The following is a 25,541-nucleotide window of genomic DNA, read 5'->3' on the forward strand; positions in this document are numbered from 1 at the left end:
CTTAACCCCAATTGCCTCACTAAAAAAAAACAAAAACAAAAAACAAAAAACTCTTCTACAATACAATCTGGGTCAAAGCTCCTTTTGCTTTCATACAACAATACCTTTCGGTGTACTCTGTGTCCCAACCAAACTGAACAAATTGTTGTGCTTGGAACTAATTCTTCCCTCTGGAAGGAAAGAAGGAAGAAAAAGAGCAAGAGAAAGAGGGAGGCAGGAAGAGAACAATGAAACAAGGATTTATTAGACACCTACTATGTGCTTAAAAAAGCTAATGAATGAAGGGCAACCAGGTGGCACAGTAGAAAGAGAGTCAGGCCTGGAGTCAGGATGATTCATTTTCTTGAGTTCAAATCTGGTCAAAGATACTTGGCAGCTGTGTGACCCTGGTCAAGTAACTTTACCATGTTTGCCTCAGTTTCCTCATCAGTAAAATGAGCTGGAGAAGGAAATGGAAAACCACTCTAATATCTTTTCCAAGTAAACTCCAAATGGGGTCATGAAGAATCAGAAACAACTGAAACTACTGAACAACAACTGAATGAGAGTGGGTCCCAATACAGAAAGAGGACAGTATCATGGTAGTTGAAGAAAGAACATATACCAAGAAAGATGGGGTAGTCAACTAGCACCAAATTTCATAGAATGATCAACAAAAGAATGAGGGGAAGAAACAAGCATTTGTTAAGCTTCTATGATATTCCAAGCACTGAGCTAAGCCCTTTACAATCATTCTCTCATTTGAACCTCACAACAACCCTGGGAGGTAGGTGGTATTGTTAGCCCTATGTTCTATTTGAGGAAATTTAGGTAAACAGAAAGTATACAACTCGTCCAGGGTCACACAGCTAGTAAGGATCTGAGGCTGAATTTGAACTCAGGTCTTTTTGACTTTAGGCCCAGCTCTCTATTTACCTTGTCAACTAGCTGCCTCCAATTATATTCTGAGTTATATTCCCACAAGTCGTTCTCCCATGCCTGGAAAAAAAAGCACATCTTTAACTGTAGAAATACTTCTCTTCCTTCATAGGCCAATCCTCCCTTATTTATGAAAGAATTCCTGATTTTGCTTCTCCCATCACCCCCCTCCCACCTTGTGTGTGTGTGTGTGTGTATACACACACATATATATGCACTGGTCCTTCTCGGTCTCATTCACTTGCCATTTTTCACCATTTATTTTCTTTATATCTGGTCCTAAGGGGAGGGAGAGGGAGAAGGAGAGGGAGGGGGAGAGGGAGAGGGAGAGGGAGAGGGAGGGGGAGGGGGAGGGGGAGAGGGAGGGGGAGAGGGAAGAGACAGAGAGAGGTTTCATTTATAGACATACATAGATACATATAATGCAGAAATTTATCTATATGTATGTTATACATGGGAGCATAGGAGAGAGAGGAAGGACAGAGGGAGGGAGAGGGGAGGAGACTAAGGTGGGTGGGACTTCTCTCCCTAAAGATTCTATAGCACTTGCTCTCTACCTTGTAACAGTCAACTTTCTGGCATATTTAGTTATTTATAGGCCTTATCTTATATTCTCCTCATTAGATGGTACACTCCCTGAGGACAGGGACTACTTTATTTTTCATTTCAATATCTTACCACTTAACATAGTGCCCTGAACAAAACAGAAACTTGATAAATGTTCTTTGGATTGACAGATACTCAGTAAATGGTATAGATACACTTGGACATAAACTCTATAAGGAAAATAAAGGTAGACATTTTTTTGGATTGTTACATTGGAATTACAAGATAAAAGCTTTTGGTTTCCTGTCTGGCACACAGAAGCATAGGACTGGAGAGCTGAAGTATCTTAGAAGATTAAGCATTCCAAACTCCAACATTCAGACTTTTTACATCCCTAAGAGTTGACCTTTCTTTGCAGGGTTACACAGCTTAGTGGCAGCGTTGGGCTCCCGGCTTCCAGCCTAATGCTCAGTCTCTACTCCACCATGCCATGTACTCTACATCCATACAATCTAACTTCCCTAAATGTTCCAAAAAGTCAATGACATAAATGATAATATTTTATCTATTAACTTCACATTTTTCTCTACCAGTAATAAACTACCAGATAGCAGAAATCCTGAATTAGGCTATATTTCTCTCTGTCATTTTAATTTTACTTCTATAATTTTCTCTCATCTATCACCTCCTTTTTATTTTCAACAGAAACCACATGATGTAGTTCTTTTCCTCATCACCTTTGCCCTGGACTCTATAGCTTCCTAACATGTCTTTTTCCTCTAACTCCTCTCCTCTGATCACAATCAGGGTAAGCTTTTGAATAAGATAATGGATGCAAAGTACTTTGACAAAACTTAAAGGACCTTATACATCTGAGCTCTGCTCAAGACACTCTCCTCAAAAACCTTCAACGGATCCCCATTGTCTACTGAGCAAAGCACTAAACTCCTTTATCCTGACATTCAAAGAATTCCCAAACCTGTCTTTTTCTATTCCCATCCCCTATTACTTCTCTTTCACTACTCTATAGCTGAGCTAAAGTAGACCACTCACTATTTCTTTTCTCACTGTATTCTCCCTCTGACCTCTACAACGTTGCTCTAATGAATGTCTTCCTCCATACCTTGACCTGTTTAATTCCATTCCATTAGTCCCCAGATCAGGAGCTACCATTTCACCAACTCCAGGTGTCTCCCCTTATGCAATTCCTCCCCAGGTGAATGTGCTCTCCTTCATCACACTGCTTGTAATATAAATCACCTGTTGCTCTCCTTTGCACTTACCATATATACCTTTTAGCATTTTTATTCGTTTATCTTTCTTATCCCCCCAGTTAAGTTGTTAGAACCCCGAGGCTATAAATTTCATTACCTATAACACCTTTTTCTTTAGCACACTGTTTCACACTTAGTGGGCATTTAATCCATAATTATTGAAATCAGTTTCAAATCACCATCATATCGACATACTATTCAAATAATTCAGTGCTTTAATCAGTTTGTATTTCTCTTACTGTTACAGATCACAAACTCTCCACACTGGAAGAGACAAAGCTTTTGAGAGTTGCTGCCCTCACCTCACTAAGAAAAAAAATCATTGCCCAGTGGTCAAGCCTCCTGGCAAAAAAACAAAACAAAACAGAACTGTATTTAGTCAACCTTATGTGAAGATGGTAGTTTCTCAGTCTATCACATGGTTCATAATTCAAAGCCTGTCTAGCTTGGTAATGTCTGGCACAGATACTGCCCTTTTGGCATAGCCTTTGACAGTACAAAGTCACCTCTACATCGTGATAAGGCATGAGAATAGGACTTTATTTTTTGGCATAAGAAGAATAAATTTAAAGGCAAATTGACAATGGAGGGGAAATGCTTCCTGGTACGAATTTGGCTATGACAACCTATTTTTAGTTGTTGCATAATTTCATGGGATCAAAAATTTTGAACTCAAAGGGATTTTGTCTTTAAGTCATTTCTCAGTTTTGTTTGACTCTTCATGACCCCATTTGTACTTTTCTCAGCCAAGATACTTCAGTGGTTTGCCATTTCCTTCTCTAGCCAAAGGAACTTTACAGATCACCTAATCTAATCCCCTTATTTTGTAGATGAGGAAAATGAAGTTCAGAGTCATTAAGTGACTGGTCCAATGTTACATAAGAACTAAGAGCCAGAGTCAAGATTTGAACCCTGGACTATTGAGTCTAGATCCCATGCTTTTATCACCATGCTTTAGGGTAAAACCCAACAGCCATTATTGACAGAGGTCATGAAAGCTTTTAGAACTCTTCACCAAATCTTTAATCTTCTATAATTTCCCATTTGTTACATGATTTTTTATGTTCTTCCATTGCCCAAAAGTATAAATTGCTAACAGTCAGTACTTTGGAATTTTGGTATAGTAAAACCTGGTCTAACTATTTTAATACTACCCTCTGATTTAAAACTACAAGATCGGTTCATCATTCTATCAAAATAGTCTCTCTTAGGTGTCATTTCTTTCAGGTCATCTTCTTGAAAAGGAAGGAGGTCAGCCTCCAAAGATTTGACACTAGTTACTTATTTTATCATTCCTTTCTAAAAATTGGGTTATTAGTGAGAGAAATGAAATTGCCTGTGACTGGATTGGTCAGAATGAAGAAAGGAAGCTGGAGTTGGAGTCAGAGGACCCACGTTCAAAATCTTGGCCCTGCCACTTACTTACTTACCTGTAGAATCTTGGACAAGCCTTTTAAATTTTCATGAACTCAGTTTCTTCATCTCTTAAATGAGAGGGTTAAACTAGATGTCCTGAAACGTCCTTCCCAGTTCCATACATAACATCTTACATTTCTGAACTGTCCTGATTCACTAAGGAGAATACAGATCCATCGGGGAAAACAAACATTCCTTCATTTTGAACTAAATCAAAGTGACCACTATAATACATGGTGACAGCATAACCCAAAAGTCTTAGTGTGGTTTTAAGATACCAATGTTTAGAAGCTACTAAATATTAGTATATTTAAACTTCACTAAAACTTTTGGGGCACATTAGATAAATAGAGATAGAAATTACTGATCCACCATCAGTGAAGAGAGAAGCATAAAGCTAATTCTTCATAACTTTAAAGAAGTCAGAGTTTTCACACAAAGAGAAAGATGCCAATTTTTTTAATGTACCAGCATGGGAGAAAGTGAAAAAAAAAGTTATTACCTACAATAACATCTCACATTTACACAGTGAATTAATAATTACAAATACTTTCCTCACTGAAATCCTGTAATAATGTGAATACTGGATTCCCATTTCACAGATGAGGAAACTGAGGCTTACAAGTCCCTTTTTCCAGGTAGCAAGTGTCAGAGTAAGGATGTATTAATAGGGTCTTATGTCCTTAAAACTACTCTTACAGCTTGTTATGTTTCTTTTAAAATTCTTTTTAAATGGGCATTTTTGTGTGCTATCTTTATTATTCTCCATACTTTAAAAAATGATTGCATATATATAAGTTTTGATGATCATTTTTATGCATTAAATAACTTACTTGGGGAATTCCTTCCAGAAATATCAACCATATATTGGTCTGTACCATAGTATTTAGTTTCAGAGTCATCTAAGATTCACAGATATGCTAAATCAGTTGTCCATATTTATGCAGATAAAGTCAATGGTAGAATTTGAACTCAGGTCTTCCTGACTCTAGGTTATAACTTTCAATAATGCATCATGCTGCTTTTAGCAAAGCTCTAACAAAGGGCACTTTATTCTTCAACTACTTGACAATGCCCAATGGGTAAGAAGACAGCATTCTGAATTATTCTCATCTTTACCTGCTATCAGAAATTATCAGAGAACAGAATAAAGAATGGATAAGTGCCTTCAAAATTTGCTTTATGAAATTATTAAGAAATAGGAATACATGGGATGTGACAGTTAAATATGCAAAAACTATTAGCACACATGCCATGCATGAAATGAATACACCAAACAGCTGTGCCAGTCGCAAAAACAATCCTAAGAAACCCATATTGCTTTCTTTCTAGTACTTAAAGTCAAAACCAAATCTCAGGCCACAGAAAATTATAATGCTTTGACAGCATCTACTAGGGGTGGGGGGAACAATTGAATTGCTTACTAAAGTTGCTCCTTAGTTGAAAGATTGGAGAGACATAAAAGTTTTTTATACTATTATCTAAGTCAATACCTACTTCAAAAAGCACATTATTAAACTTGATCATTCCTCCAATTATTTTAACTAAAACTAATCTAAAGAGAACTAAGTGGTGTAATAAAATTACAGATCATTCCTTTAGATTGTTGTGATTGAAATTCAACAGAAAGGGGGCAGCTAGGTGGCACAGTGGGTAAAGCACCAGCCCTGGATTCAAGATTCATTGCCTGGCCAAAAAAAGAAAGAAATTTAACAGGAAGGTAAACTGAGGCAAATTTCCAAGCAAGAGTAGGAACACTAGGAAAATGAAACAGGATCAATCTTAACCTTCTCAATATACTATAAGACTTTTGGTGGGGAGGGGCAATGAGGGTTAAGTGATTTGCCCAGGGCCACACAGCTAGTAAGTGTCAAGTGTCTGGGCTGGATTTGAACTCAGGTCCTCCTGAATCCAGGGCCAGTGCTTTATCCCACATACTATAAGACTTTTAAGAAAAATGCTGGCTCAATTGTATTAGGGCCATTCTAAAACTAAACAACTTTTAGACTTACCAACATAAAGCTAGCCTCTGACTTTCTCAACCAAAAGGTTTTCTCATGAGCAAGGAAGCCTAACACCACACTACAAAAAAAGGTGATACAAATTCTTCCTGGCTCATTTTGCCTCTGTGATGAAACATTAGTTCCAATAACTATGCCAGCAACCCCTACTCAGAAATATCAACATGCCACCATTACTGATTACTTGCAAGATAAAATGAATAAATCTTATGTTTACTTCCCTAAAATTTTGGGATAACTAAAAGATTCTAAAGAATTCCACCTGAAACTGAAAACCAGTAAAAACATGCTGTTCTCAGAATAGATCATTCTGAAATGAAGAAGACACACACATACATAACAATAGCAACCAAAACCTTGTTCCAATTCATTTAAAGTCCTGTTCTTTAAAAATGCAATAAATTAGCTACTAAAAAAAGGGGGAAGGATTGTTTAAAAGACTATGCCATCCCCCCCCAAAAAAGCACCACTTCTAAGTCTAAGCTCCAGTTAATATATCAGCACCCAATTTCATTCTAATGAATGTCATCATTTGAAACTCCACTTTCAATGTTCCCTGAACACATGCCTCTCTTTTTTTATAGGCAGTTTATCCATTTAGATAGATCGAACAATTTAAACACTTCATTGCAGAATGGATGACCAATGAAGGAATTTTCATGGCTTGTTGGGATTCCCCACACCCTCCTCATCATATTACCTATGGCTTTCAAACATATATTGTCAAATATGAAAAAAAATGCAAGTTTACTCTTGGACAGCAGGAAAGGACATGTTTAAAATTTGCCTGAGCTGAATATAGTATAACAATCTATTTGGTAGCACTTTCCCTAGATAACTCTTAGGTCAAATTCGGGAGTTAGAGATATCCTTCACTGGGGAAGGGGGGGGGGCTGCGGAGGCAGAAAAATAAATGTAGATACTTTAGGTTAGTGACTGGTGCTTGAATTGGTCTTGAAGAATTTCAATTTCTCAAAAATGGGAAACCAGGAAAATGTTCTTCTGACCATAACCTTGACTGCCTTTCAAAACCCTCTGGTCTCCAAATAAGTTTTGGATGCCAGCTGGACTCCAGGCTCCAGGACTTTTAGGATGGAAAGCAATTGTTTTCTGTCCATCTCAAGCAATCCAAGGAGTACCTATTCAGATGTGATAGACTACAAAGACTTAAACTCCTTGATGGATGTCATTGAATCTTTCTATCCCAATAGCTCCTCAGAATGTAAAACTCATGAAAGGCAAGGAGGTAGTTATTGGTAAGGATGAGTTTCTACTGCAATGGTTTATTCTTAAGAACCCCATGGGCTCCACCTCAGTTAACCTACCGGGAGTGAGTAATTCAGCGAGAATCTTTGCCATTGTCTGAGTGGCATTACATGCATATTCCCCCTCCTACTTAACTCTTTGACGTCTTCCAGGAGAGAAGACTGTCACTTCCAAGCGTAGCATCTCTCACTTTTTTCACCTAGTGATTTGCATATGTCCTAATACTCACTGGGCCAGTCCCTTTCCCTCTCGAACTCCCCCGGACATCAAACCCAGCGGCCACACCCCCCCCACCCAGAAGTTGACTTCACGATCCGATCCCCACACTAAAATTCACCACCAAGCATCAACCTGGAGAACAGGGAGAGGGGCGTGGGTAAAGAAGTAGGGGAAGTAGGAAAGGGGGGAAAAGAAAAGGGGAAGAAGATAAGCAGGGCTAGAACCCCCAGCCTGCCAGAATCCTGTATTACTTACATCTTCCCTGGGGGTGGGGTGGGGCCAGGGTGGGGGGGTGGAAGAAGGAGGAAGAGCGCGCGGAGCTATCAGGGAGATTTAGTACCTAAAGCCTGTGTTTCGGCGTCTGCTCCTTCAATTGATCAATGACAACCGCAGTCTCCACCGGCTTGATGGGGGGTTGGGGAGGGGGTTGGCGGCTCACGCCGGGCGCTCCTGGACCGTTTCCCTAGCAAGGGTAGGAGGAAGGTGGCTCAGAGAAAGCCGCGGCCCCAGCGCTTTGCCGGCAAGTGTCTGGGCACGGAGGCAACAGCATCCCGGCATCTTCCCGTGCCTTCTCCGTCAGCAGCCAAAAGGAGAAGCGTCCATCGGAAAAATGGCATATTACAAATTTTGCTTTGGGAAGCAGAGCTCGGCTCAGACCATTGTCAAGAGGAGGAGGGGGGGGAGGCGGCTCTTAAAGCCCCAGCGGCCCCTTTCCAGGAGCAACCGCCTCCACACCATCCACGCTTGCAGCTGGAAGAAGAGGCAAGCGAGGGAGGAGGATGGGGGGGAGGGGCGGAGAGGGAGCGTCCTGACTTTCCAAACTTAATCGAATGGACCAGAAATCTCGACTACATCTCCCTCCCTTCCCCGCCCCACCCCCCAAGTCTGGGTCACTAGAGGTGAATAAACTCACTCTTGTGTCCCTTAAAATGTTGGCACTAAAAAAGGATGGGGGGAGGTGGTGGGAGGAAGAGCGCCCCACCTGGTTCTGAACAGCCACCTTCTCCACAAAGGAGTTGTTAGTGAGCATTCATTAAGCCCCAAAGCAACAGCAAAAAAGGAAGCCCACAGCAGGTGAAAAAGGCTAGGCAGGAATTCTGCCCCCCCCCCCACTCCCTCTTATCATGTACAGGTTTGTTCTAAGTTCTATCTTAATGCACTTAAAAGATGCGCTCCTCGCTCAAAAAGGCAGGTGATACACGCCCTCCCCCCGCCCCCCCTCCACACACCCACTTATCCTCCCCAAGCCTCGTGGGGAGGCTTACGAGTCCCAACCACTCTAAGAAGTTGGCCCGCCCCAACCAACCTGCTGCCTGCCCGCGTTGTACTGAAGTTGGGGTCTGGGGGGCCGCTAAGGCATCGCCTTTTCCCTTGCTCGTTCTCGGTGCGCCTCCTCGTTCTCTCAGGCGGGCAGGGGCTTCCCCTGGAAGCTGCTGCAGTGGTTTCCACCGGCCCTTAAATAAATTCTGAAGTAATCACGTCTTTGCTCTCCCCCTCACGCACACGCGCTCTCTCGCAGATCCACACACATACACTCTGCTCCCCAGATGCAGCGCGAGTGCAGTTGTTGCTGGTGCGGCTGCCGCTGCTAGGGGCCGGGCCGGCGGCTCCCACGGGCTCACGTCGCCCTCGCTCGCCTGCCCTCCCGCGGTCCCCGAAAGGCGCTGGGAGAAAGCCCTGCGGAGAAAAGAGCCGGAAAGAAGGCGAGTGCCTCTCTGGCCTCGCCCCGCACCCAGCTCACGGGGATCCAGAGGTGCCCCACACAATGGTACCTCCGGGAGAAAGATGAGCCCTGCTTCAAGCGAGGACTGCTGGGTCGGTGCCACCTCCAACCTCTCTCAGGCCGTGGCAGGCGTGCGGTATGCCACACCGTGGCTCCTTGAAGGAGGAGCCTGTCTTCCCACGGTGCTGGAGGAGGAAAGAGCTGGGGTTAACTGTGGTCTGGGTGTGGCAGCAGGGAACTGCTCCAGCACTCTTCTCCATTCATTGCTTTGGCGATGCTGATGTACCCGGTGAAGAGCGTGACAGCAGTTATCAGCTCTCCAAGCAGAAGACTTCCAGCACCAGCATTGTCAGTCCAGCCTTGTTCCCCCCATCCCACCCCAGCCAACTCCCTTCCCCCAACAACCCCCCCCTCCCCATTTCCCAGATGCGCACACTAGCTAGTCTTCCTCCTTCCCACACTAGCCCACTACACAGGCACACATTCCAGAGAGGGAGCAAAGAAGATGGTGAGAAGAGAATGTCTGAATTGCAACCTTCCCTACTTAGAGAACAAGTTCTGTCAAAGTAGCTCATCCATTCTTCTAGTGCTGGTGATTAGAACTTTATGCAATTGAATGGTGCAATTTTAAAAATAAAATAAAATAAAACACCGACTCCAGAGTCAGAGAACAAAGTTCAAATCCCATTTCTGCCACTTACTGTGTGACCTTGAACAAATCACTTGAATTCCTAGGGTCCCAGTTTCCTAAGAGATAAGGAGTAAGAGACAAAGAGAAAAATGTAAAGGGCATGAAAAAATGATGCCTTTAAACTAGACTTATCTTGTGTTTCTAAAGATACAGCTCTTTTCAAGAACTAGTGTATGGATCTTGGAAAATACAAGGGACAGGTTTTACTGACAACCCTTCAGGGGACAGTCCGAAGAGCTATGATTTCAGGGACATTTTAGAAAAACTATCTTCCCTTTTTTCAGATTCACAGGAGCAACAAAATGGAAGACTATATATTTTCTCTAATCCCCATGACCTCTCAAACCTCACCAAAACAGAAATTATTTGTCAAAGATGAAGCAACTTCAGCTATCTCCATGGTCTAGGACACCCAGAATCCAAAAGAAGATTTAAAAACACACACAGAAACAAGAATGGACACTCACTTGACCCTGACTTCATTTAGCACAATTTCTCCACCTCCCATGCTACTACAAGTTAAGCTGTACTAGCACACTCAAGGATAGAACATAAACTTACATGAATCCGTTCCACCTTGATTCCTCCTCCCTCTTTCCAGTGTCATGGACACCCCAGCTTTGGGCTGTTGAATTTTGCTTAGGGCTAAATGGCTTGTCTCAGTCACAGCCCTTCAGAAGGAAAAACTTGCCCAAAGTGGCAACCTGGAAGTACCTACACAGCAAAGCTCTGACTTAACTGTGAGAGTGGGAGGTGAGGAAGGGTCAGGCTCTGGATTGCTGGTGCCTGGTCAAGAGAACTAAGGAACAGAGGGAGTTGAACAGGTCATTAAAGATGTGAACAGGGAATTGCCCAGTGTGGGAGGAGTCTGAGATGCTTTGAGATACAGCACCTAAAGAAACCATTATCAGAGGGGAAAGAGTCAGGAAGTGAATAATAAGGAAAATAAGGGAGGGGTGGGGGAAACTGAAAGTACCAAGGATTTTGGAAAGAAGAAACCTCAAAGACCTTGACCATAAAAAATAAATCAACAGGAAAAACTAATAGAAGAAGAAAACTATAGACTTCCTGAAGCAACACTTCTGATTTTGGCTTTATTACAAATAGGCATAGGGCCGGGAACTGGGGATTAATTAATATAGAATATTCCCAGATGATAAAATCCCTACAATAAATGCAGGTTATCACTCTGTAAAGGAGAGTCTTAGAGAACTAAATAGATCATTGAGAGTTTAAATGACTTTACCAGAATAAAGAGCCAGTTATGTGTCAGAAATGGGACTTGAACTCAGTTGCATCTTTCTGGCTTTGAGACTAATTCTCTTTCTACTATGCCATCCATGCTGCTTCACATCATTTCATATACCAAACCAAAAATTTATATGTGATCTCATCAATTTAGGGATTTCCTCCGATGATTTAGATGTCATCCCAGTCATGCCTGTCCCTCTTGTGTGACTCCTGTACATGCTGGTGATTTGTAGAACCGTATATTTAGAGCTAGAAGAGCCCCCAAGAGACTATCTTGTCCAACCATCATGTTTTACAGATGAAAAAATGAGGCACAGAGTGGATAAGTGGTACCTTGTTATCCCCTGGATTAAATGAAAACTTCTTTCTTTGGCATATAAAACCCTTGATGACCCAGATCTAACTTATCTTTCTAGACTCAGTAACCATTTGTCCTGTTAAGGTACTCTATGGTCTTCTTGCAATGCCTTTAAACAAGCTGTTCTCTCCTCTGTGTACAAGAATTCTCCCTTTCTACATTCAATCATACTTTGCCAAGCTGATGTTGATTTGCATTGATAGAGGGAGTTTCCTTGTTGGGAGTACCAGTGAAATTGCAGGTTGAGTCCAATGTAAAAATGTGTATGGGTATTTATATATGTGTATGTTGTCTACTACGCTAAAATGTAAGGTCCTTGAAGACAGGTCTTGTTTCATTTTTGTCTTCTTGTCTTCAGTGCCTGGCATATAATAGGGACCTAAAATAAATGCTTTTAGAATGATCAGTTGATCTGAGGAGAGAATAGGACTAGAAACAGGCACAGTTGAAATAGAGCCTCCTGCTGTACCACTTAGTCCCAGTGGCCAAAATCTAAGGTCAGATGGAGCCAAATAAGTCAGAAGGGCAAGATAACAGGGGGCATCATTTCTAAAAATCCATCAAACGCCAGTATCCCCTCTCTGCAGAGTTTTCTTGACTATGTCTTTTCTCACTAGACCCTTAGCATGACTACTCTGTCTTGCCCTATGGTGACTAATATCTTTGTCTGCTACTATATTTCAGAAAAGCTCAATGGGTTATGAAAGAGTATTTGTTTTATTTGAAAGCAAGGACAATTGTGTTTGTCAAGAAGAGGCTTAGTGTCTGGACATAGTAAGGAGCTGCCCAGCTTGTCTCCAACTCACCATTGAAAATGGCTGATTAAGGCAATGTATCATCACAATAGGAGTGATTTAGGAAATAGCAGCCATTTCCTCACTAAGTCCAAGGATATTCTTGCTACAATGAAGAAAGATAATACTATCAGTAGTGAACTGACTTATGAACTGCTTTTTTTCGCCCCCTACAACTGGATTTCAGACTGTGATTCTACCCTGTGTAAAAATGTTTCTCAAGAAAAGATGCAGAACAATTCCAAGGACCATTAGTTTTGGACCTTCAAGGCACCTCTGAGATCATCTAATGCAACCATTCACTCTACAGATAAGGAAACCTAGAGTCAGAAAAGTTAAATGATTTGCTTAAGGCCATAAAAGTACTATAAGCTGAACCTGGATGGGCAGAATTCACCACCACCCCTCTAGAAAAGTCAAATTAGATTGGCACTAACTACTTACAGGTAAGATCACTATGAACTATATCACTGTGATGATTTAGTAGTCCCAGAGCAGAAAGAGAATTTAGAATCCATGTAATCCAGGAACCTCATATTACAGATAAGAAAATTGAGGCTGAAGTGGGAGGGGGGAGGATGAGTAACTTGCCCAAGGTCATTCAGGTAGTATCAGAGGGGGCATTTGAACCCTAGTCATCAGCCTACAGGGTCAGCTGATGTTCTTCACACCGTACTAGGGAGCTGTCTGGGGTTTAGGCATTGCTCATGTCAGAAACAGGATTCTCACCCAGATCTCTGAGACTCTGTCAGGAGTTCTTAATATTTATTTTGTCAAAGATTCTTTTAATAATGCATTGAACCCAGTGAAACCCTTCCCAAAGCAATGTTTTAATATATAAAATAAAATATGTAGGATTGTAAAGGAAACCACCTACATTGAAATAGTTATTAAATACTTAAAAATTCATGGTCCGGGCAGCTAGGTAGCACAGTGGATAAAGCACCGGCCCTGGATTCAGGAGTACCTGAGTTCAAATCCAGCCTCAGACACTTGACTACCTGTGTGACCCTGGGCAAGAGACTTGACCCCTATAGCCCTACAAAAAAAAAAAATCATGGTCCCCAGGCTAAGAACCGTTACTTAAACCCAGCCCCTAATCCCTATGCCCTGCTACTTTGCCAGGATTACCATAACAGAAAATAACCCCATTAAGATTCCCCTTTAGGGGCAGCTAGGTGGCACAGTGGATCTCTATCCCTGAATTCAGGAGGACCTGAGTTCAAATCCAGCCTCAGAACCTTGACACTTACTAGCTGTGTGACCCTGGTCAAGTCACTTAACCCCAATTGCCTCACCAAAAAAATAAAAAATAAATTCTCCTTTATAGTTATTGTTAACTTTGGTTTGAAGATTTATTATAGATATAACTCTTGGAAGCAGATACTATTGATACTATTATCTATGTTTTTACAAAATACTTATCGATATGATATAAATATCAAACAAATCAAATTCTTGATTGTAAACATTTCATTATCTCATTATATGCAGTTGCACAGATTTATAGCTAGAAGTACACTTCTCTCAGTTAATAGATGAGGAAAGTAAAGTCCAGAGACTTTATTTAAATGATTTGCTCACCATTACACAGGTAGTAAGAAGGAGAGACATCATTTGACCTCAGCTCCTCAAATATCAAATCCTCATCCCTTTCCACTATACCGCATTGCTACCATAATGAGACCCAAGATATGAAGAAAGTGCTTTAGTAATTCTAATCCTTTTTATGATTCATAAATAAATATTTGGGCTAATTAAAATACTTAACTCATTAGTACTACTAAAATAAATCCTAACCTGAATTTATCAAAACCAACAGTTATGAATTTCATATGTTCCATGTATTTCCATGTAAGTGTACTGCACTAATGGTCTCACCTCTCTTCCCACCTATCTAAACAGAATAAATTCCAGTTATGAAACCCATACCAAGCTCATTACATCTGATTTTTGCTGCCTCTGCCTTCTCTTCTTCTGCTTTCACAGATGAGTAAATGTCTTAGCATCATTTCTCACAAGATAAATGGTTGCAAAAAAGGGCTACATTAATCAACCCATATTTATGTATTTATAGTCCATTACTATAGTACCGAGCAGTGTGACAGGTACTCACCAAGGTTTCAGTTCAAAGCTAAGATGATGATGGCTTGAACAGGTAGTTCAAGCCATCATCATCTTAGCTTTGAACTGTTGGTTGCTTTTAAGAAGAGGTCAATATATAAGAGAGAGAATTATATCTTAATTTTGCTATTATCTCCTCAGTATATTGCACCAAGTGCAATACTAGAAAAAATGAAGACCTAGTTACCATTTGAAATTACCTTGCTCATCCCATGGGTGGTGACAGGGAAGGATCTTTTGGATTATTCCCTTAAAATAGGCTTTCTTAGCTTAAGGGATCTCCAACATAGCTATAGATAGATTCCAGGAGATCTGTGAACCTTATTGAAAAAAAAATATATATTACATCTTGATTTTCACTAACATTTAACTGAAATTTAGCATTTCCTTCAGTATGAATCCAGGGAACTAAAGTTTTTGTAAGTCTTCATAGGCTTCAGCAGACTTACCAATGGGGTCCATGACACCTACACTCCAAAAGGCCCAGAGATTCTCTGCATTAAATGTTTGCTCTTCTTTATAGCTAAGGTTTCATTTTTTTAAAAAAAGTTAACTACCATTCACCTGCCCTAGTATAGAAGACCTCTTTTTATAATTGTACATGAGTATCATAGAATTTCTGAAGTAGATAGGTTCTTAGAGACCATTTAGTCAATGCCTTGATATTGTAGATGGTGAAAGTGAAATCCAGAGATTGCATAATTTGACCCAAATCATACATAACATGTAAGCTGCAGAGCCAGAATACCAAAACTCAAATTCAACTTTATTTATTTATTTATTTATTTATTTATTTATTTATTTATTTATTTATTTATTTATTTATTCATTCATTTATTTATTCATTCATTCATTCATTCATTCATTCATTCATTCATTCATTCATTCATTTATTTACTCATTCATTCATCCACTTATTCATTCATTCATTCATTCATTCGTTTGTTTGTTTGTTTATTTATTGTTGGTGAGGCAATTGGGGTTAAGTGACTTGCCCAGGGTCACACAGCTAGTAAGTGTCAAGGGTCTGAGGCCGGATTTGAACTTGGGTTTTCCTGAATCCAGGACCGGTGCCACCTAGCCTACTTTCCTTTGTGAGGATTAGATAACAGAAATAATACTTATACTTAAGTAAGTGAATATAAAGTAATTTGAAAATAAAAGATGATTTGTATGAATGGAGACATAAAGGGATGCCAAATTCAGAGACAATCTAGAGGTCCAGTTTGGCTGGATTGTAGAATGTGAAGGGAGAGAAATAGGAAATATCTGAAAATGGAGGGTAGAGCAACAGGAGAGAAAGAGAGAGAGAGAGAGAGAGAGAGAGAGAGAGAGAGAGAGAGAGAGAGAGAGAGAGAGAGAAATGGACATGGTCATACCTGAACCTTGGGAAGATTGTTTTGGTTTCCTTGTTAAAGACTTCTTAGAGAAGGGAGGGACTGGAAACAACAGTAATTAGGAAGCTGTTATACTACCCAGGTAAGAGGGGATGAGAGAATGAACTAGGTGGTGGCTATGAGTGGAGAGAAGGAGACAGCTGTGAGAGATGTATAGGTATCATAAATAAGACTGGATAGCTGATTGGACTGGGGGTGTTGAAGCAGAGAAAAGATTCAAGAACAACTCAAAGCTTCTGAAACTGGTGGATGGTCAAGTCTTCAACAGAAATAGAGAAATTTTGTACAGGGGCAAGTTTGCAATGGAAAACAGTGGGGTTTTGGCACTATTAATTGAAGATACAGTCAGGGGACATATCTCACAGGCAGCTGGTGATGTGGAACTCCATAGAGATAATGATTGAGCATATGTGATTTGATGTGATTACCAGAGATCACACAGAGAAGTCAGTCCCATAGAAGATCCTTGGGGGCACCTATGCTTAGGGGGAGAGAGAGGGATTGTGATCTAGCAAAGGAGTATGGGAAGAAGCAGCTGGAAAGGAGAAAGAAAGGCAGGAAAGAATAATGTCACATAATCCAAGAAAGGAGAGCTTCTGGGAAATGTTCATTGGGGGGTAGGGGGAAGAAGAGGATTACCCCATATGGTCAAATGCTACAGTGGAGTAAAGGAGAATGAGAACTGAATTGAATTAAGAAGTTAAAAGAAGGGGGCAGCTAGGTGGCGAAGTGGATAGAGCACTGGTCCTGGATTCAGGAGGACCTGAGTTCAAATCAGCCCTCAGATACTTGACACTTACTAGCTTTGTGACCTTGGGCAAGTCACTTAACTCTTATTGCCCTGAGAAGAAAAAAGAAAAAAAATCGCAGTTAAAAGAAACCAAATCTGATCCCAGGCTTATTTTTCTCCAAATTTCCCACTATTCCACACTACCTCTCATAGTAACTTTATGTTATTTTGTATGTCAGTCTATTTACAAAAATAGCAATCAAGGATTTTTGAGACATCAATGATAAAAATAAGGATGATAGATTTTATGATCAATTATCAACTTCTTGAAATTGTCAATGTACAAAAAAACCCCAAAGATTTTAAAATGTAGAATGATCCCCAAATATACTTACACACACACACACACACACACACACTCCTTTCTTTTTTCAGGGATTCCCACATTTTCAATTTAATAAACATTTATTAAGCAACTGTGGTATACCTAGAGTACTCCCATCCTTTCTTCCCACAAAAACCATATCTTCCTGCTTCTTAAAAACATTACTCAAAATTCTCCTGGTTTATTCTTTACAGATTAACTCCAAAGTGACTCCTATCACTCAATAACTCCCTCAGCAGTGTATATTTCTTATGGAGACAAGAAAGAGCTTGAAAAAGAAAATATATATTTGGCCTTGGAAGCAGGAAGATATGGGTTTAAGGCCTTTCTCTAACACACACTTGCCTGTGTGACCCTGGGCAAGTCTCTTAACCTCTCCATGCTCTTCCCCACCCCAGAAACTCTCCAGGATGGTAAGTTACAGAACAGGTGTCAATCTGTAGTGTTTCCTATGCAAAGGAAATCACATGTCAGATTCAAAAAAATGAAAAGGAAAGAAAATCACAGCTGTGGGATATTGAAATGTAAGGAATAAAATTATAAAGCAAAGAAACTAATTTTCTTGTGTGGTTTGTGCACAGCAAACTCATTAATTCATAGTCACACTGTTATACCTATACACAGCTCAAGTTAGTTATGTGTCTATACATTTGTGGTCTGTGCCATCTTCTGTATTTTTAATAAGAATTTATCTTATTTTCTCCATTATATCTTAAGCAAAGTGAAGAGGGATTGTGCTAACTGCCATAGTCATTCTTTCACCGAGCATTGAGTTAATAGAATTAATTACTGCATGCTAAGCACAGTGACATATTCAAAGCTGTGTGCTATTCTCGGTTTTAAAGAAGGACATCGCTTAAAAAAAATAAAACATAGGGGCAGCTAGGTGGCTCAGTGGATAAAGCACTGGCCCTGGATTCAGGAGGACATGAGTTCAAATCGGGCCTCAGACACTTGACACTTACTAGCTGTGTGACCCTGGGCAAGTCACTTAACCCTCTTTGCTCCAGACAAAACAAACAAACAAATAAAGTAAATGAATGAATGAAGAAATGAACACATAAATAAATAAATAAATAATAAATGAATATAGAGTAGAAAATAATGAATAAATAAATAGGTAGATAGATAATTAGATAAAATACAGAAACAGGAAAGATCAGATTTTATGAAGATGAGTATAATTTCTGCCATGTTGATCTAGGGGTAACTCCAGGATACCACCATTAATATCATGATATAATAATTAGGTGGTGTCTGGTATACAATGAATCTGATGTACACCTTGGATTCACTGACTTTGGATATGTTCTGGAATCTGTTTTCTCTACTGTAAGATGAAGCAGCAGGTCACTTCCCATTCTGGATCTGTGATCTCGTGTGAAGTCACTTCTAAAATAAGTAATTTATGACAACAATTTCAAAAGAACATAATTTATGATCAATGATCTCCTTAGGAACTTGGGGAAACTAGTTAATGGTGGCAACCCTGAGGCAGCTAGGTGGCAGAATGATAGAGTGCTGGGCTTAGAATCAGGAAGACACCTTCATAAGTTCAAATCAGGACTCAGACACTAACTAGCTGTGTGACCCTGGAAAATTCACTTAATTCTATTTGCCTCAGTTTCCTCATCTATATAATGAGCTAGAGAAGGAAATGGCAAACCACTCCAGTATCTTTGCCAAGTAAACTCCCAATGGGGTCAAAAATAGTTGGACATGACTGAAATGACTAAACAACAACAACATTTTTGTTGTCCCTTTAAAGAGGGCAATGACTTGGGAGCAACAGAAAGAGCCCCAATTTTGTAGTCCAAAAATCTGGGTTAGAATCCTAGTTCTGCTGCTTTATTGGCTGCATGATCTCATGGAAATGCTTCTTCTCTCTAAGCCTCAGTTTCCCTCTATGTAAAATGAACATTTTTGGCTTAGATGATACCTAAGGTCCCTACTGATTCTAGGTAACCCTAATGTTTTGCCAGCTACTTTTGCAATTTCTCTTTTGTACTGTTCACACACACGTGTGCACACACACATATTTATATATATATATATGTATACAATGCATATATATAAAATATGTGAACATGTACGTGTGTGTATATACATATATGCATACATACATACATGCACACCTATTTATGTATCTGTGTGTGTGTGTGTGTGTGTATAAAAACATTTTCAATTCATTTGTAACATAAAATTCCTGCTCCAGAGTTGAGACTCTCCAGCCAGAATTGAAAACTTATAGCCTGGGAATATCTTAAGCTGCCAGAGCTTCCAGATCAGGGATACGGAGTCCTTCTTGCTAACTACCTCCTCTCAGTCCTGAATGTCCCTAGGTAACTGTCCTTTATCACACAACAGCATCACAATGTACTACAGACAGTAGACACCCAATGGTTGTGTGATTTACTCTTGACCCTGGGGATAAGATTATTTAAGCACTTACCAGCCCCAGCAAAGGAAGCAAGAACTTATTTCCAATAAGGGTTTTCCAAAGCAGCTTTCTCATTACTATTATTAATAGATCCCAGAGATCCTTGAAGGTGAAATTTGTTTCTTCTTTACCATAATATTCCCCCCACCAACTCTGTATTCACTGCACTATAATATTTATTTCTTATTATATGTAGGGTTTTATAACTATTGAGAAAAATTGATTTTAAAATAGAAAATTTTCAGTCAAGAAAAGAAAATTTCCAGGAAAATGATTTCTTAGTAATTGTTTCATAAAGAAAGCACCATGCTTCAAATAGAGTACTGTGAAGACTCAGAAAGGCCTCAGATCAAAGCAGGCTTTAGGGATTGGTCAGAATTAGACAGAAGAAGGGAAGGGATAAAGGGGAAGGGAGGAGGGGAAAGAAGGGAATGATGGTTTTGAGCTGATTAATATACAAAGCAGAAGAAATTAGGGCACTAGAATGAAAAAAGGACATTCATTTCATTCAGCAACATAAGAAGACTTCATAACAGGAAAAATAAATTTCTCAAATTTTGCCTTCAAAGTCAATGCTTTTGAATTTTGAAAGGGAAAGAATTCCCAAAGACAAGTGCTTTATTTAAATATAAATAAAAATGCATAAATGTAAATATATGTATAAATTTATATGTATGTATGTGTGTATACACACACATGCGGCTTCCTATGTACTGCAATTTGAACAGCAGAGAAAAGTTGGGAATGATCTGAAATTAGAGTTCATTAGGGCACACATGATTCTAGGGTACTATTTTCCCCTTATGATCCTTCAAACCTCCTTAAGTTGACTGTCTTCATGTAGGCTACAGCCATGGAATCAGTCACAACCAGCAATTAAATATTTTTTTTATTTTATCACTGTAGCATCAGACATAGTCCATATTAAGTGACCTGATTTAGTCATGTGATTCTTCAGTGCTTTTACAGATCTGTGACCTTGATGAGAGTTGTATCCCCATAGTGAAGATCTCAACGGATTCATGCCTTATCATTCTTGTTTACTTTTATCCAAGTCCCCCCATCAGCAGTCTATTGAGCCTGGGGCAGTGTGTGTGGGGGTCTAACTAACTTGCAAAGTGTCTTTTATTTTATTTTATTTTTTTAGTCAGGTAATTGGGGTTAAGTGACTTCCCCAGGGTCACACAGCTAGCAAGTGTTAAGTGTCTGAGGTCAGATTTGAATTCAGGTACTCCTGACTCCAGGGCCGGTGCTCTATCCACTGCGCCATCTAGCTGCCCCACAAAGTGTCTTTTATATGTGTTCACATTGTAGAATTACCAGTGGAGCATTTGGGCTAACTCCTAGACATGCCTTACTCTTGCTACAAACATCTCCTCTGGAGCCAGAGTTTGCAGTTGTCCATTTGTTTTAGTTGTCCAACCATCTGTGACCCCATTTGGGTTTTCTGGCCACAGATATTGGAGTGGTTTGACACTTCCTTCTCCAGATCATTTTATAGAAGAGGAACTGAGGGAAACAGAGGTAAGTGATTTGCCCAGGATCATACAGCTAGTGTCTGAAGCCAGATTTGAACTTAGGTCTCCCTGACTCCAGGCCTGGCAGTCTATTCACAATCACAGCAAAAGAATCTTAGTGGAAAAAAAAAAAGAATCTTAGTGGATTACAAGTGGAAGAAAATTCAGTGGTCACCAAAAAAAAAACAAAAAACCTCTTCATTTTAAAGATGAGGAAACTGAGACCCCGAGATGTTACATAACTTGCACAGGGACATACAACTAGAGTTTGAATCAGGTTTTGAATGCAGGTCTTCTTAATTCCTAGAGTCATGTTTTCCCCAAAATACCATGCTGCTGCCACCATTTGGTTTTTTGATTATTTTTGATTAGCACCAAATGGCTATGAAATCATATATTCAATAAGTATGTCTCTTGACTCTCAAATCAATTGCTTCTGATAAATTTCCTATTTCTCTTAATGTTACCACCATTTTGAAGGATATTAATAACATAAAAACATTTATATAGAGTTTTAAGATTGACAAAACATATTACACATATTAATTACCTCATTGGAGCCTCATAATAACCCTGGGATGTAAATGCTATTATTATCCTAATTTTACAGAATTGGAAACTGAAGCAAGTAGAGGTTGACTTGTTCAAGGTCACACAACTAGTAAGTGAATGAGGCAGGAATACAATGCAGGTCTTCCCCTCTTCTAAACTCCAGGGCCAGTGGCCTATTCACTATATCATCTGACTAGAATTACATTTTTTTTTTGTTGTTTATAGGGTGTTGTCACTTTTATAGAATACGAATATACTAAGCTAAAGGAATGAGACTGTGATCAGGGAATGTCAGGCACCATGAAACAGAGGCAGAGCATTCATTTGGATATAGCGGGCTTTCATGTACCCATAAAATTACATTCTATCCTGCCTTGTCAATGTCTGCACTCTCGGGGTAAAAGTCTAATCTCACCCCCATTTAACAATACTTTAAATTCTTAAGGACAGCTATCACTGGAGGAGGGAGGTAGCATAGAGAGTCCATTTTGGGGTTAGGGAGACCTTCGTTCAAACCCTGTCTCAGATGCATTATTCAAATAAAAATCACCATGATAGTAATTCTGTGGCTATACATGTCTGAGAAGCCAGGAAAAGACTCATCTGTCCAGGGACAGAAATAGCTTTTCTACCAAGCTCCTGAAACTTTGTCAGCTGCTGTCAGTCCACTGAGGACTATTAGTTTTAGCTCTCACATGGAAATGCAAGGAGCTCATAAATGGATCCTTGGGGAAAGAAGGGGAAATTGGACCCAATGAATATCCAAGGTTGACCAGCTTACAGGAAACTAATATGTTCTCATAGAATGCAGCTGCACATGGTGTAAATAACAGAACTAGTAGTAAGCAACAGTAATGACTAAATTCAAAGGAGCACCCTTCCAAGCCAGAAAACTTCAATTTAAGAATAGGAAGAAAAGGAAAAATTAAAAAAAAATTAAAACAACTCAGTCTTGAACAGTAAAGAAAAATATACGTTGAAGTCCATTGGAATCTCCTTGAGAATAGAGATCATTCTGCATGTCTTTTTTTTTTTCTATCCCCAACTTGTGAAATAGTGTCTAGTACATATTAAACGCTTGTTGATTGATAGATGGAACTTCATGAAAACCACAAAGTGACATACTTTTTTTTGCAATATGGATCTACTTTAGACAACAAGCCAAAGACATACCTGCCTTTTGGCTTTTGAAATGTGCAAAATTATTTCATGAATCAGATTGGCTAGTAAGAATTCTTCAGGTAGGTTACATAAACATGATTTTTTCCCCTTCAAAATACTTAAGATATATTTGGAAGGAGCATTGGTACATTCTAAAAGTCTGAGTCCTAACATAAGTGGAAGTAGCCAGTCTGGAAAAAACACTACACACTGAGTTAAGGAAATTTAAGCTAATGTCTTTTCTCTGCCACTCACTTACATAACCTTGAGTGTCACCTTGTATTTCTAGGCTTCATTTTCTAAATCTGCAAAATATATAATTTTTTAAAAAATAGGATTCTTAGTTCCTTTTATTTCAAGGATAGTTCAGTACTCTTTTAAAGCTGTCAAGTCCTCAGAATGTTTTTAAATGCATACAATAAAGTAGAGAAGATTACATTGGAAACCATTTATATAGAAATAGTTATCAAAATATTAGAATGATTAAGTTCTCAGTGGCCCCAGTGATGAATCACTACACCAGATGATCCATAAGGCTTCTTCTGTCTGTAAGAATTCATACTGAATATAATAAACAAAACACAGAGAAGTCAATGCAGCCCTTTAAAATAATTTAGAAATCCACTTAGTTCATATTAAGAACATTAATATTTAAAGATGGAAAATATAATTTTCTTCAGAAAATCACCATTAGAATTTAATTTAATTTTAATTTTAATTTATTTTTTTATTTTATTTTTACCATTAGAATTTTAGAACTCCATTTCTATTATAAGGAAGAAGACACAAAATATTTCTCATTTGGATGGCACATGTATGAAAAGGACCCAATTTGTAGCTTTCCTTAACATCTAGAAGACATACCTTCCTCCTGTTCTTTTCATTAATAAATATTAATTAAATTTATTAATTAAATTATTAATTTCATTAATACATATTAATTAATTAACTCTCATGTTTGAGAGTTGTTGTTTTTTTCTTAGCAATAATATGCTGCTTGATTCATGGAAATCATTGTCCTATACTTCAAAAATCCTTATATCACCATTTTGGGGGGATGGAGAAATGAGGGTTAAGTGACTTGTCCAAGGTCACACAGCTAGTAAGTGTCAAGTGTCTGAGGCCGGATTTGAATGCAGGTCCTCCTGAATCCAGGACTGGTGCTTTATCTATTGCGTCACCTAGCTGCCCCTATATCACCATTTTGACTAGCATTTTGCATAATGATTTCATTTGATTTTTACAATAGCCCTGTGAGTTAGATGATAGTATTATCCCATTTTTATGGATGTTGAAATTGGGACTTGAAGATGTTAGGTAACTTACTTAGGGTGAGAAAATATATAAGGGGGTAATTGAACCCTTGCCTTCTTGATTCCAAGGCTCATACTCTAATCACTGTCTTAATAAAATGGACCTTTTGCAAGACTGTACTTTAAATAAATTTCCCTAAAATTTGCATTCATTACTTTTATGAATAATCACACAAAATTATTAGTATTGAAAAATGAAGTTATTAGGTAAATAATCATTACTATAATATGATAATTATATCAAGTTTATAATGAAAATGTAATAATTATACAAAATAAGAATGCATTTGAAGATAGAATAAATCTTACCAATTACCTAAAAGACTGCATCTCTTTTGATCAAACACCATTATTTCCTTCCTGGATTTTGTGAATTTTGCTTTCACATGACCCAAGATTCTCCCCAATGTTCCTGTTTATTTAATTCGTGCCTCTTTATAATTTTAGAGTTGAAAGGGAACTCAAATTATATTATCTGACTCCCTTGCAGAGATGGAAATGTCTTCTTTAATATGCCTGATAGGTCATTATTCATTCTTTCTTTGAAACTCTCCAAAGACAGGGAACTCACTACCTGCTTTAGCTTCCTATTCCATTTTTTGAAAAATCTTATGGTTTGGAACTCATTCCTTATTTTGAGAAAAAAATCTGATTCCTTCTAACTTCCAGGCATCTTCCCCTTGGGAAGCAAAGAGAATTAATTCTATTCCTCTTCTATATATCAACCACTAAACAATTTCAAGATAGATAGCAACCCTCTTCTACTTTCATAAAGTTCAGTTCATACATCTCATGATAGCCCTTGGTTTAATAAACCTAGTATTATATGGAGAGTAGCAAGAATATATTTCCCAGTGTTATTCACTCTGGACAACCATAACAACAACAACTCTTAAGATGACAAAGCAGTTGTGGGCTACAGTTCAATAGAAATCCCCTTAAACCAGGTCTCATTTGCATTCTGCTTAGTAATGATGAAATAGTATGCCCATTAGGGCTTGCATGATGATATTGAGAAGCTTCACATAGTAACCTTTGAACACTGTCAACCTAGGCTGACTATATGTCTCTCCTTTCAAGGTTAATGAGTTTCCATCCATTATTCTGTCAGGTTGCTGAGATAGATCATTTCTAAATAATACTGTTCTAGTGCAATTTTTTTTTCACCCGAGGAACCACTTTCATTGTGCCATACAAAACCTAATTAATGTGAAAGGGATGTACATTAAAATATATGTACCTGCTTCATGAACCTTTGTCTACTCAGTACATTATCTATAATTTCATAGACATACACACATTAAAAAAAATATTTTAGAAGATTCTTTGTTTTGAAAATTTTAATCTAAATATTTTAAATGTACAATTTAAGCTTATAAGTAAACAGTTTAAGCTTTTCTGTAACCAAGGAGCTTAATAAAGTGAGCTAATTCTCTCCCTCAGTT

At 38.9% G+C, this 25,541-nt stretch overlaps 1 protein-coding gene across 18 annotated transcripts in view; it reads right to left on the reverse strand.

Moving 5' to 3' along the window:
• PPFIA2 (PTPRF interacting protein alpha 2) overlaps positions 1-9,542 on the reverse strand; it is a 677,893-nt gene extending 668,351 nt beyond the window's left edge. For 5 of the 18 annotated variants that reach the window (XM_043966218.1, XM_043966225.1, XM_043966222.1 and 2 more), the window contains exon 1: positions 8,967-9,539. The gene's annotated coding sequence lies outside the window, so the exon portion shown is untranslated. Of the gene's footprint in view, positions 1-8,000; positions 8,244-8,966 lie in introns of those variants that run through there. The other 13 variants (XM_043966226.1, XM_043966223.1, XM_043966221.1 and 10 more) reach the window with 5 other exon arrangements.
• Positions 9,543-25,541: the final 15,999 nt, after the last annotated feature.

This window comes from Dromiciops gliroides, chromosome 5 (genome assembly GCF_019393635.1).
Source record: "Dromiciops gliroides isolate mDroGli1 chromosome 5, mDroGli1.pri, whole genome shotgun sequence".
Lineage (NCBI taxonomy): Eukaryota > Metazoa > Chordata > Mammalia > Microbiotheria > Microbiotheriidae > Dromiciops > Dromiciops gliroides.